We start from the raw sequence: 14,881 nt of genomic DNA, 5'->3' as shown, positions 1-14,881 counted from the left end.
GTGTGGCGGTTAGCACAACACTATTACAGCGCCAGCGACCTGGGTTCAATTCCCGCCATTGTCTGTAAGGAGTTTGTACGTTCTCCCCACGTCTGCATGGGTTTCCTCTGGGTGCTCCGGTTTCCTCTCACATTCCAAAGATGTACGGGTTAGGAGCTGTGGGCAATGCCATGCTGGCGCTGGAAGAGTGGTGACACTTGCAGGCTGCCCCCAGCACATTCTCAGTAACGCAAAAAGATGTATTTCACTGTGTTTTTCAATGTACATGTGACTACTAAATAAATATCTTATCTATCTTTTAACAAAATTCTCTAAGTAGAAAGGCTAACTGCTTAAACTGGTTTTGATGCTTTGTAAATTCAACCAAGAAATCACTGACAATTAGGTTTACAATATGAATTACACGACAAACACATTAACTGAAGCATTTTTATATAGACACTGTTGAAATCACTAAAGGAACTTCTTAATGCTCATGTCTTGAAGAGAAGTTCCATGAACTCCATTAACTTACAACCCAACAGATTTGATTTAAATGGATAACTAATCAACTGTGACTTAGAAAAGCCCTCGCAGTCAGAGTTATAGTACACAGAAGATCCTTGTGTGTGTGTGCACAACTGGAAGGTAAACTCTGAACTGTCACTGATTCCTTCACTAAAGACAGCAAGCTGATGGGCCTCACACCAAACATCCAGAAGACAAATATTCTTTGCCAACTAGCTCCTCTGGTGCACAACACCCCCTAACAATGTGAGACCCAGGCCCACTTTACATATCAATTTCCTTATCTTAACGAAGGCAGATATTAAGGACAAAATCCTCCATTGTCTCTCGTGCTTCAATGCAGCCTTAACCAAGCTCTGAACAAGAGTGTTTGAAGAGTAATCCCTCAATTCGATACCAATCTCACAGTCTACTAAACATCAGTGATCCCTGTCCTATCTGCTTCTGAGACATGGACGACCAACAGAAGGCATCACAAAGCACTGGAGTTGTTTAACCAATGCTGCCTCTGAAGAATCCTCGAATTCCACTGATGGGCAGCGCAAGGTCAGCATCTCTCTCAGGTCAAAACCCTACCAGCATCAAGGCTATGATCACACATTAGCTGGTTCCAATCAGGTGGCCACATCATCCACATCAGCAATCCCATTACCAAGGTCCTCCAAACTCTTAGAGAAGTATACAGAAAGGTACTGAGCATTCTGAACCTCTCTGATGGAAGTGCATGCAGGCAGCAAAGGAGCATAAAACAATCCATCAGCCCAACCATTCACCAGTCCACCTATCCTACCTATCATGGAATCTTAGATCCTGCACTGTACCCAGAGAAACAAGTCATCCTCTATCCCAAGGGAGTACCTAAAAAGTCTCAGAAAATGCCCAGTAATAAAAAACTGTCATTAAACAGTCACATTAACAATCATTAATTATACATCACTGAAGCATTTATATGCTTTAGTCTCTTAGTCTGAACTTAAGTTCCTTAATATTCATATATTTTAAATTTAATTTGGATTCTAACCAAAGGCACCTAAGGTCAGCAGATCGCACACTAAGATTCTTTAATGGACTCAAAGAAGATAGCTCTTTAAATCCTCCTAACATGTTTATCTTATGGAATATTAATTCTTTTACTGATGAGAGAATTTGCCACGTGTGTGTTGATATTTCTAATTTATGTAGGCACCCATTCATTAGATGAGAACATAATTTTTTGAGCAAATAGCTCTTGCCATCCTTCCTAACTTTGAAAGGAAAGATCCTTTTTCTGCTTTAATGGGGAACTAACTATATGTTAATAAAGAAAAGCAGTGATTTAATGTGGTCAAAATTTATTTCCAGTCCTATAAAAGTGAAAAGTTTTATTGGGATTTATACAGCTTTGTATTCAGAATTATTAAATACAGATCCCTGTATGTGACAGAGACCTTACAGGTTTTGACTAAGACACAATACTCTTGGCCATTATAGTTCGATAAGGGCTGTCAGACACTTCTGTGCTAAGTTGTATGGTAATTGTCAATTGGAGAGCTTTGAGTTACAGTATATTAAGTCATAGTACTTAGATACATTTGCTCATCACAAAAATATTATACACTAGTAACTATTATATAAAATAATGAGTGAGAAAGCATGAAAACAATCAAGCTTAATTCCACATGACCATTATTGGCAAATGGAAAGTAAATACTGTGACCTCTGGCAGAGGTTAATTTAGTAACCAGATATAAATGTCAGCTATCACAGCCTTTGAAGCTTTTCCAAGTAATGATTTTGTATAAAAAGAGAGTCACCATTTGATATATTAATGCCGTATATCATTGTTTTTTTTCCCTGTGATCTCCAGCAACAGACTTTACACATGCTGAGCAATTTTAAGATTCAGTCTAGCCTAGTTCAGTGTAGTATTTCAAAACTCACAGCGCGCCTCCTCCAGTAGTGTGCATTTTATTAGTGTGTTGGCTAATATTCTGCTTAGCTGCAGTGTCAGCTGTGGTTCAGTTGGTAGCACTCTGAGTCAGAAGATTATGATTCAAGAATTACCCTAAAGACTTGAGTAGAAAAATCTAGGCTGATACTGAAGAAATGATACTTTTCAATGGGACTTTAAAATAATGCCTGTTTGCACTCTCCAGGATGTAAAAGACCTCAAGTGCTATTATGGAGGGGAATTACTGCTTCGACCTATCTAATTATTGAACTCAATCAACATTTATAAAACAAACTGCCTGGTCATTATCACACTACTGTTTTCATGAATTGTTGAGTGCCAGTTGGGTTCCCTGTTTCCTCGTTACTGCAGTGACTTCAGAAGTATTTAATTTGCTGTAAAGTGCTTTGAGATTTCCTGAAAAAGATGTGAAAGATGCTACATAAAAGCAATGGTGTAATACATGTTAAAGTTCATGATGTTCAGATCACTGCAGAAGATGTTGAGTTGTAACAGTATCAGTACACAGTATCAGCAAAAGCCCTTTTTTGGTGAGGTGTAGGGTGGTAAGTGGGTTAACTTTCTTCAGAGGCTGTTGACTTGTTTGGCTGTGGTTTCCCTGAGATGAAAGCAAATCCCTAATCCCTGTTCATATCACTTCTCCATACTGATCTGAAACAACCTTCTAATTCCCAGCTAATTCAGTTTCTTCCCTACATTCCTGCACTTTCCCTCACAAACGGGCAAAGTTATTAAGGCCAATTGTAGCCTCCCAATTTGCCTAACTTGCCTAACACCAGACTTGGCCAGAACTAGCCCTGGAGCTCCTTGATCAGTTTCACTCTGTAACACACAAGGCAGCACTCACCTGTTGAGTCACCAGGAGTGTTCAAAATATTCTTTGGAAACATTCCTGCCTTTCATAAACAAAAATGACTTCACCCTTGCTCATTCATTGTCCTTACATGGTATGAAGCCAGGCTATCCTCACCATCATTGTTTCAGATACCGTCAATAGCCTGTTTTTAGTTAACTAATTTCAGCCAGACACTGGTCATTTGAAAAAAGGGCTTGCGTTTACTTAGCCTCTTATATTACCCCAGAATATCCCAGTGAATTTACAACTAATTACGATCTAGGCATTGGAAAGCAAATTTGATATCATTCGTATCCATGGAGAAGGAAAAAAACAGACATGATTCTGGGTACACATCAATCCCTGTTCAGGACATAATTGGTATCAACTCTGTTGTGAGGCTTCATGGCCAAAGATTCTGACAATCTTCAACATTCGTGGAATAACCAAACTAGCCTAGAAAATTATTGTAGCTTTTGTATTTTTGCATCATCATATTGCATTGCAATGTTTTAAACAGAAGATTTAGGTATTAGATATTTATTTAAGATATTGTGAAAATATTGTACAGGTTTTCTTACGGACTAATGTCTTTGCAATGACAAAATTAAGCAGTAGGACACATTATATGGAGCAAAGGTCCCAGACAACTATGGTGTAGGTAACTTAACGTATCATTTATGGTGCACTTTAATTTTAAGGGGCTTTTGTTATGCTTCATTATTTTCCTTGCAAAACAGTTAAATTAATGAATATAACTCCACCTTAATTATGATAGCAAGTTTGTTGCATTAATTTCATGGTCACTCCAAATCTGACTGAAAAACAATGGCATTTACTGAAACTTCATGTCTTGGCAGTGACACAATTTATTTCTGTTGTTTGCTTTCCTTTAAACTTAGCTTAGTCATACGATATTAAGTTGCATTTCATTTACAACTAACACTAAAAAGTTTTCATCAATGTGCAAGAACAAACTACAAGAGTTCCAGCAAAGAAGCTGACAGCTGCTTCATATCTTCTCTTTATTCTAGAATTTCCTTGGAATACAAAGTAAACTTGGTGAAATAATCTGTAAAATCCTCACCATATCCTTACTTCAGTTCTGTAATGGCTGCTTCTGTTAGAGACATAAACAAATTAAAAGTTTAGACAAATGCACTTAAAAGTATATTTATAGCTTACACATTCAGCCTTCTTATTTTGGAAGGGACTAACAGACACATGAGCCTACATATTTTTCTATGCTTAAATACATATATTAAAACAGTCCCTGGGGTAAGCCTGAGATGTGTGGGGGAGGTTAATAACTTTCTCACATGCAAAAATGGATGATAGAATCGCTGCTCCGGTGCCTTCTGTAAATATGTGAAGAAACCATGTGCTGATCACAAAATAACAAAAAAGGCATGAATTTTGCAGCATAAACTCCTGACCTGACAGGAGCTGCTACCTCAGGGAGTGGGGCCACTTTGGGGTGATTGTCAGGTAGCAATAGGTGATTGGAGCAGGCATCATGTGTCTCCAAGGGCTAATGGGACATTGCGTCATCAGATGTGGGCATGGAGCACAGAGATTGGCAGGTTAAGAAAGAAGGGAGGTTGCCTTGAAGACATTGTGACCATTCTTAAGATTCAAAAATGAGACCATTCTCAGGACTCAAAAGACATGCTTCACTGGTAGGCTCTCCAACAGTGGCTCAGAGAGTGACATCTTTTTAACCTATGCCAGAACATGCCTTCATATAACAGATCTCCTTCTGTGTTCAAGGCCCATGCTATGTCCAAAGTGCATAATTAGGATATAACAGCACAACAGTGATGTGATTCTTGTGTTGCATTCAGTTTGATTTCACTGCTGGCCTTTGCACATAGGCATATCACACACACACACCAATTCCCAAACTACACGATGTCCACACAGTCATTGATCATTTTCCTCATTGATTTCCAGAGTTCACCATCAGGTAGCACTTAAAAACATTTTGTCATGCGATGGAATTTCTAGACAACTTACAAATATGCAAAAAGACCAAAGCAATTATTATTGAAAATCGGTAATGATAATGTTACATTTTTCACTGTGCTTATACATATTTATTGTGATATATATAAATCTGTTGAAATTTCTTTTGGGAATTATTTGAACATTAATGTCCAATTTGTAATCGAAGATTCTGGCTTCTGCCCTCTTCTTTTCCAGTCCTGATGAAGGGTCTCGACCTGAAATGTCGATTATTTACTTCCCTCCATAGAGGCTGCCTGACCTGCTGAGTTCCTCCAGTATTTTGTGTGTGTTGTAATCAAAAATGTTAGTCAATCAGAATCCAGACAATATTCTTTTAATAATCTACAAATTCTTTTCTAAGCTGATAAATTTTCACAGTACAATATTGAGCTATTAATTAATATTTTTCCAGGTATCAGATGCCATCTAGGAACTTGAAGGTTGTGGATTCAAATCCCACTCCAGAGATTTGTACTCATAAATCTAGCTTGAACACTTGAGTAGGTGCTGTTCTATTGGAGGTACCACCATTCACATGAGATAAACTGAGAACATGCTGGCTTCTCTGCTGGATAGTACAGATTCCATGGTACTATCCTGAAGGAAAGATCATCCCAAACCTTGGTTTAATCTGTCATTTGAAAGATGAATTTTCTTGACAGTACAGGATCATCAGTCAACTGCAAAGTGGGTCAAACACGGGCAAATGGGACTTGCTTAGATGGGAATCTTGGTTGGCATGGACCACTTGGGCTAAAGCCTGTTTTCATGCTGTCTGACATTATGAGTCTGTGAAAGGAAATGTATCTTGTTGGGAAAATATCATCAATATGAAGGTAACATAATTTGTTAATTATTACAGTACTGTGATTACATTTCACTTTTATTTTTAATGAGGTTTTAACTGACAGATCTTTATGGCTGATCTTTAGACCATTTCACAATGAACTGTTTACTAACATCCACGTCTCAAAGAACTAGTACATTATGGTAAATTAATATAAAACAAACTGCTACAGGAAATAATCAGTCTAAATCAGCTCTAATCTGCAAAGATGGACAGCAAAATGTTCATTGGAAACTTTATCAAAAGTAGCTTTGGTGTAGTCATTAGCAAGTAGTGCCGAAATAAGAATACACAGATCAGCCTTTTTATATTAAAATATAAAGATTTGGATAATTCAGTTGTGATGGCCAGCTCAACTCCACGGAGTCATTCCAGTTAATTAGCAATAAATGCCACATTTCATATCTCAGTAACATAAGGTATGAGGTGAATAATTCATCTCTATGCTGTCTTTGAAGTGCTTGGAAATTGAGGTCATGCCAAATGGGTGTGCAAGACTGATATCACTGCAGGGTACGAACAACTGTTTTGGTCAAGGTCTCCCTAATGGAAATTTCAGCTCATACAACTTCTCAGGGACAAAAGGGTGACATTGAAAACCAAGGTTAGGCAGTTTGGGTTTGCAAAGGCTGGTGACTGGAGGCTTGATTAGGCACAGTGCCTGAGCTCATAGAATGAATAACTGGTGCCTGTGCTGTTGTTGGGACTAAGATGGTGGGATGATGGTGCAGGCAAAAACAATGGGGTCCCATGGAGTGGGGAAGTGTGGGAAACAATGGGTGCCAATGCCAAGATCATTGTGGAAGGGAGAGAAGAATTGAATGATGCCTGTGCTGTGGTTGAGGGCGAGGATGGGAGGAGAGGCGAGGGGGGTAAGAATGGTTACAGCTGAGGATGGCGGAAAGGCCCAAGGATCATAACAGGGGAGGAGGAGCAAGGGATGTGGTGGTTCAAAGATTGCAGCCAATGTCAGTGACTGAGTAAGCAGGAGTGGTTCAAGGTCAAAGCTTCCATGGGAAGCTTTAGGGGCTGTGAGGCAGGGTACTCAGAGGACCAAAGATCCAGAGCCTAGTCAATGGTGGAGGATTCCAGGAGGAACATTGGGTTAGACTGGGATGGGATAAGATGGAAGGCAATAAGGGACTTATCTTATAGGGGTCCCAATGATGCACTACAGTGTGAAAATCAGGCTGGCCAGAGAGTTTCTAACATGGCCCATCACAGGATGACTTGGCCTAAGTTGCCCTGCAGTCTCCAAAGCCATTACATGGAGAATGACATCACCCCGTGCTCAGCTGCCACGGAAATCGCTCAGATAAGCAAGGCTAGCTCATGTCATGTAATGCTGGTCACACTTCCTGAGCAATGTGAAGCAACCCAGAAAAGGGTCAAAACTGCATCTCACCCACTAGAAAAAAATCAATAGTTCAATTGCATAACACCAAAAAACTGCAGCATGATTGAATTTCTTGGCCAAAGTGCACACGAGAATCAACTGCAGGTTGTATTGTATTCTGCGCATTCCATTACACTGACTTCATTGGAACAGAATGAGCAGAGGTGAGTAGACTGTAATGTTGATATCTTAAAATGCATTGAGTGTTATGACCAAAGATGAGTTTTACCCCCATTGAACCCTGACCCAGGAACAGCTGGGTTGGGGTCAGGTTCGAGGTTAAAATGTTAAATATCTGGAATATGAGTGAAACGTACATCAATGCCATCCCATTTCCATCTTAATTGGAAAAGAGATGGTGAACTATGGGCTACAGTTGTTCATTCAGTTGATTGGTAAGGGGATTAAGGGTTACCTATCTATCCCTTATCTAGCCCTTTAATAATTTTATATGTTCTATAGGATCCCCTCTCATTCTTCTGAACTCCAGCAAGTATAGTCCCAGGCAACTCATCTCTCCTCATAGGCTAACCCCCTCAGCTCCAGAATCAACTTGGTGAACCTCCTCTGCACCGCCTCCAAAGCAGGTGTGGCCTCACCAGTACCCTGTACAGTTGCAGCAAACCGACCTTTTGTGATTCATGCACAAGCACTCCTGAGTCCCTCTGCACAACAACAGCATGCTTCAATCTTTCACCATTTAAATAATCTGATCTTCTATGTTTCCTTCCAAAGCGGATGACCTCACATTTACCAACATTGTACTCCATCTGCCAGACCTTGCCCACTCACTTAACCTATCTATATCTCTCTGTAGACTCTCCGCATCCTCTGCTACATCTATTTCTTGGTTTATTGCCTGTGCCACTGTAGTGTTATTATTTGGTGGCCTATAGACAACTTCCACCAGTTATTTTTTCCCTTTACTATTCCTAAGGGCAGGCACGGGTAGTGTAGCAGTTAGTGTAATGCTATTACAGCGTCAGCGACCCTGGTTCAATTCTGGCCACTGTCTGTGAGGAGTTTGTACATTCTCCATGTGTCTGTGTGGGTTTCCCCCGGGGTGCTTTCCAAAGATGTACGGGTTAGGAAGTTGTGGGCATGCTATGTTGGCACCAGAAGTACGGCGACACTTGTGGGCTGCCCCCAGAACACACTACGCAAAAGGTGCATTTCACTGTGTGTTTCCATGTACATGTGACTAATAAAGATATCTTGTCTTGTCTTGTCTTGTCTTGTGGAGAAGGCAGGAGAATGGGGTCGAGAAAAACAGCCATGATTGAATGGCAGAGCACACTCGATGGGCCGAGTGGCCTCATTTTGCTTCTATGTCTTATGGTCTAAAATATTACTTAAGGCTTCCTGCCTTCAGACCCACAGACCTTCAGTGCTCCAGACCCACACCACTCACCTACCATAATCTGTATCATTTAAACATAATGCCTAACAGTCATATACTTCCCACACCATCATATACGTAGCATTGCTACAAGTCTCATCTTACAATTGGACTCACATATCAGCTATTCAACCATGACAGATGCACATCCAAACAAATGGAATGACAACCATTATCCTTTCTCTGCAAATCATGATGGCATGTAACCAGACGCATTGGTATCATTACCATGAAAGGGCAGGTGGGCCTGTATGCTTGAAGCCCCATGGGATGAGAATGTTGGCCCTTGTCGCTGAAGCCATGGCAAACAGAAACCTGAAGACAGTGGTACTCTCGTCTCTAATTCTTATTCTCATGTGTTAATGATCATGGACTCTTCCGGACTGGTATCCATATAAATATGGACTCATCTCCCCAAACCACTACCTTACTCTTGGGTTTTTTGTTTTATTCTGGATTCCCAAGAAATGCAGCCTGTCCAGTAATCACAGGAAGAGGAAGAGAACCCTGCTGCTGCTGATGAAACACCGAGACACTGCTTCACAGTTGTGGCAAGTAGTTCAGATGATGAACCTGCATGTAATTCAGAGGAAAAGGATCTGCATGGCAGACAAATGTGTCTTGCTGCTAATGCAGGGGGAAAGAATAGTGCTGGCTCCAGCTCCCTGGTGGAGATGATCACAATGAGTTCTGCTGCAGTATATTCAGTTAATGGAGTAGCCTATAAAGAAAGCTAATGAGCATGAACAAAGAAACCTTTGGTGGATTGGGGCTGACAGCCAGAAAGACTTTCAATGTCAAGGAGCGTGAAGGAATACGGTTCCATAGGTGCTGCAGAGGAAGTCCGCCCTGCTCCTGGGTAAGCTCAGGAGGCTGTCTTCACAGCTGTGGACTAACAGCAGCCCAGCAATCTATTGTTTAGCAGGTTGCTAGGATTCCTGAGGTATCACCCATTGGGAATGTGGGTAGCTCCACAGACTCCATGCAAGCCTCTACTGTAAATTACCCCTAGTTAAGTGGGTGATATAAGGTTGGAGCTGATGAATGAGAAAAGGTTACCAGAAAATATAATGTGTTAAATGCAGCCTGAGCTGTTTCCAATAGCGGCTGTTGTGCCTATGCTGTGGAGAATCATGGGGAGCATGTCACATCTTCCCTGGTAACCACAGTACAGCAGCATAAATGTTTGCCATGGAGATGAGGGAAAACACAGGGGAAGCATGACATGCATCTTCAATGTGATTGGCCATACTACCCAACACCGTAGGAGCATTTTCGTTGATGGAGTACCATGTCGCTACTACAAAGCATAGGCTCAGTATTCAGGTAGGGATTGCAGAACATCGATATCATGCCTGATTTTGAAAACTTACAATCAACACTATGAGACACAGCAATAATGTAACAAACTTGCCTTTCTCTTCTTAAGTAGGTCTTTGGAATTGAGGATGACCTGTTTCTACTCCAGTTCTCTGAATTCTGAGGTGAGTTATGTGATCCATAGACTTTACCACATATGGAAGGCGACAGGGAGAAGGTGCTTGTGCTCAAGGTCTTAGTGCCATCCTGAATGTTCTCTCCCCACTTTGAGGATCAGGGATTCCCAGAAGTGAGTGAGGCTGTTGCATTTTTTTAAGGAAGATTTGAACATATTCTTGAATCTTTTCCTCCATCTGCCTGGTAATTTCTTCCTGTGACAGAGCTCAACATAGAGTTTCTGTTTCAGGAACCTGGTGTTGGAGAAGTAAATGACCTGGCTTGTTTCTCTATCAAGAAGAACCAAGACTAATTTGATGAGAATGACCAGGAGCCATGTAACCAAAAATGCAAGGCATTGTTGGATCAGAAATTCTGCTATTCCTCAAGGGAAAAGAAAAATTTCTATAGGAACCTAAAGGCCAAGGTCCAGCAGAAAACTTGTGCCTTAAAGAACAATTGGCAGCTGGAAAGAGTGCAAGAGACACATGAACATGCTGACAGCTATGACATACATGGGTTCTTCAGTGCTATCAGGACCATCTACAACTCAAACTCCCAAGGCCCCAACCCACTTGAGAGCTAAGAATGAAGATGAACCAACCAAGAACAGAAAGGAAGTTGGTGCTGGCTAGAAGGAACACTTTAAAGATCTCCTTAATTGTAACTCTGTCCTTGAGGTGAGTGCTTTTCATCCCATTATACACCAACAAACTTGTGCAGCATCAAACACTCAGGCAGGCACAAGTAGATGGCAACACATCAGTGTTTCTTTTGCAACCTATTAATTCATGGCTTAATGATTTTCTATGGAGTTAGCATATTGTTTTACTGGGATTTAGCAGCAAAGATCACAAGCTGCATATTTTCACTCCATTTCTGCCATTACGCCGAGATAAGCATCTCACACATTGATGACACCATCATGTGCGCCAATGATACTGGAAGAACATTAATTGTGGTAAGATGAATATTACTTGGGAGTGTAACTCATTACTCAACATCCTGACAGACTGGGCTTTCACTGGAAATTAAACTGTTGAAAATGGTTCCAACTTTAGAATGAAGACTTGCATTTATATCGCAACATTTCTGGACAAAAAAGGATGCCTCAAATCCTTTACAGCCAATGGAGTACTTTTCAAATGTAATCCCTTTAAAAAATCAGTGCTCTTCACCACTGTAATTAAAGGTCAACCAGATTAGAAGATCAGTTCTGAAACAGACTCATAGATTGCTGAGAATTAAAATATTTGAGCCAAAGTGACACATTATCCAAATGGAATCCTTATAGATTAGGATTCATGCTGTAGCAATACAAATCATATCAGCCTCAAGTCCTGTCTGATGTTGAACATAGGAAAAATTTTCAGAGTTGAGACAAAATTATAGATTCATGGAACAAACACATAGGGGGTTTTTCCATCCATCATGTATGTGTGAGCCAAATATTTGAAAAAGCTGTGCAATTATCTCTAAGTTCTGCCCCTAAATCTCTGTAATTTTTTTTTCTCTTTCAAATATTTATCCATTAAACTATAGAATTAATCCAACTCACTTTCAATTATTCCTGAAATTTGAAGGTTTTGGTAAAAGTCTAACCAGGAGTCTAAGAGAGAAAACTGTAAAGAACTTGTTTGCCAATAACAAAAATATGCCAGAAAATTAGCAAGGTAGGTGAGGAAAAGGTGATCATTCATCGAATCCTATTCACATTGGCCACATGATTTTCAAAGGAACAATGGTGCAAACCCTTTACTACTCTAATTAAGAGGGCCCTTAATGAGTTTTAAGCACTTCCCATTTGGTCAATAGAAATACTGTTATTTTCCGGAAGTCACATTTAATTATTTTAAAGTGATTGTTTAGAAGGCCAGGTATGTTTCACATTGTTTTTCTTCTTATCAAATCTTTAAAAGAGGTGCTCCATTTTAATTAAAATTAATAAAACATTCTTCACAATGACAATAATGGTTTTCCAAACTGAGACCTGACCTAAAATGATGAAATATAAGTAACTCATGTCAGTCTACTGCAAAACATAACATTTAAACGTGTCCACAACCAAAACACTAACTCTTAGACTCCCTGTCAAGTACCAGAAGTTAAACTCGTATAACATTCATAACAGTAATATGTATTGAAATATGTACTCTATGTACCTCATGCAATTAATCACATCTATTCTGATTTTACAATTAGATTTGTTTAATTTACTTGATCTGAATGATAGATAATAATTGATATGAAACATGATTTAACTAGTTGATAGAAAACAAGACTGTAACAACAACTTTATCTGATCGAGTGTAAGTAGATCAAAAGTTGAAAGCAACTGTCTTTTTTGAAAGATAAATGAAATGGTAAAGAATGGATTCTGCAGCCCATGAAAAATCCATTTATTTTCTTTTGTACTTGAATGACTTGAACTAATTTGCATTTTTGTTTCTTGTTCACACAGAGATCCAAGGAATGGTTCAGGAAATAAGTAAAAAGGGACTAAGTAGCAAGAGTAGCTGCTATAGTGTAGAAATGAATTAAAGATGGACTCTGAGTACTCTTAAATGAATAACTCTTTAAGTATTTTTCCTATTTTTCCATTCAATTTGTAAGTGATAGAAAAAAGACAAATAGCTTTAAAAGGTGACCTCCTTAATTAAAAGAAAACTGCTTCATTTTAATGAAGTAACATTTGCAAAAACAACATTAAAAGCTTGCATTGATATTTCAAGTTAGTCTGCCATATGGGCATCATCATTTAACACACATTTAACAAAAGAATCAGAGCCCCTCCTAACCATTTATTCACTCACTCTTTTTTTGGTCAACACTAAATCCATCCCTTTTGAAATTTTCCTTTTCAACTTTCAATACTGACATGAAGGTAAAACATTTCTCTGCTAACTACAATACATATATAAGAACAGGACTGGCAGCATCTAATTAACACATACACCAATAGCAAAGTATCTGTAAAGGCAATTTTTTATTCCTGGATTAGACCCCCATGTAGCCACACGAGAAGCATGTGAGCAATTTATATAAGAAGTGGCAGGTATTAGATGTGGTAATGTTGCCTTTTTAGAAAAAATAACATTTATCTTCATATTGTAAAAGAAGAAAAATAACATGTACAATTGAGTGGCTTTGTTTCCCATCCAACATATGTCCCTAATGGAAACCAGATGTTATGTCAGTTTAAGCCATTGAAGAAATTCAAGAAATTCACTCCTTATTGAAACTAATACAGTTCCCACCAATTAAACTGCCGATGTTTAAATCAGGCAAATAATACAAACTAAGTTCCTTCTCCATCATTGCAATCTTTGAAGTTACCACTTACAACAGTAACTTTGGCTAATAGAAACAGGAGCAGACCATTCAGCCCTTGAAGTCTGTTCTACCATTCATTTGAATCTTGGCTGATGATAATTTTAACTCCCCTGTACACTTCGGTTCTGTAGCTACAACATGTCCAAATGCATATCTAGGAATACATATAGGAATATCTAGGAATACATATCTATCAAAGTTTGGAATGTTTGAATTGTCCTGGTCTCTTCAGCTATTCAGGGAAGGTAATTCCAGAGGGACAAATTAGTAGGCTTTAACCAGATTTATTAATGAAAAGTTTTTTTAGTCGGGATTGTAAATTTAGCAATATGAAGTCATCCCATGATAAAATGGTACTGCTGTCTCACAGCCCTAGAGGTTTGATCCTGGCCTTGGGTGCTGTCTGCATGGAATTTGCATGTTCTCCCTGTAACCACGTGGGTTTTGGAGAAATGCTCCAGTCCCCTCCCACATCCCAAAGATGTGCAGGTTGGTAAGTTAAATGGGCACTGTAAATTGTCAATAACATAGGCAGATGGCAGGAGAATTGTGAAGAGATGATGAACTGCAAGAGGAAAAATGGGATTCATGCAAATTTGTGCTGTAGTCAGCATGGACATGATGGGCTGAAGGGCCTGTTTCCATGCTGTATAATTCAATATATAATACTATATACAATAATACATATAAAAATAAAGCCACTATAATATATCCAAGATATATACCAGGAAAATCACATTCGTACTATTAGCTATCCTCCTGCAGAAGTTCATTATTTCACAACAGAATCTGACTGCATTATGAAAATTGAAGCAATCAATGCCATAAGATTATATATTTCAATGTAAAATTCATAAATCTCATTTTCTGATTGCTATGTAGATTATTTTTAGGTGAAATATTTGTGGTAATTTAGGACAGATCAATGTAAATGCTAATGGAATCCCTTACTTTAAAATGAAAACAGTTTAACTTTTCTCGATCAAATTTCTCCCTATGTTAGTTATTTTCATTCCTTTGTGGTTTTCAGACAACTTAATTCACAGTCTTTGCCCCACCATTAGCAACTGTGCTTTCAGCCACCTATATCCAATGCCCTTGGCTTTTTCATCCTTTAATTTTTTTCTTTA

Source organism: Pristis pectinata, chromosome 16 (genome assembly GCF_009764475.1).
Source record: "Pristis pectinata isolate sPriPec2 chromosome 16, sPriPec2.1.pri, whole genome shotgun sequence".
Taxonomy (NCBI): domain Eukaryota; kingdom Metazoa; phylum Chordata; class Chondrichthyes; order Rhinopristiformes; family Pristidae; genus Pristis; species Pristis pectinata.
Note: the sequence above shows the minus strand (reverse complement) of the source record.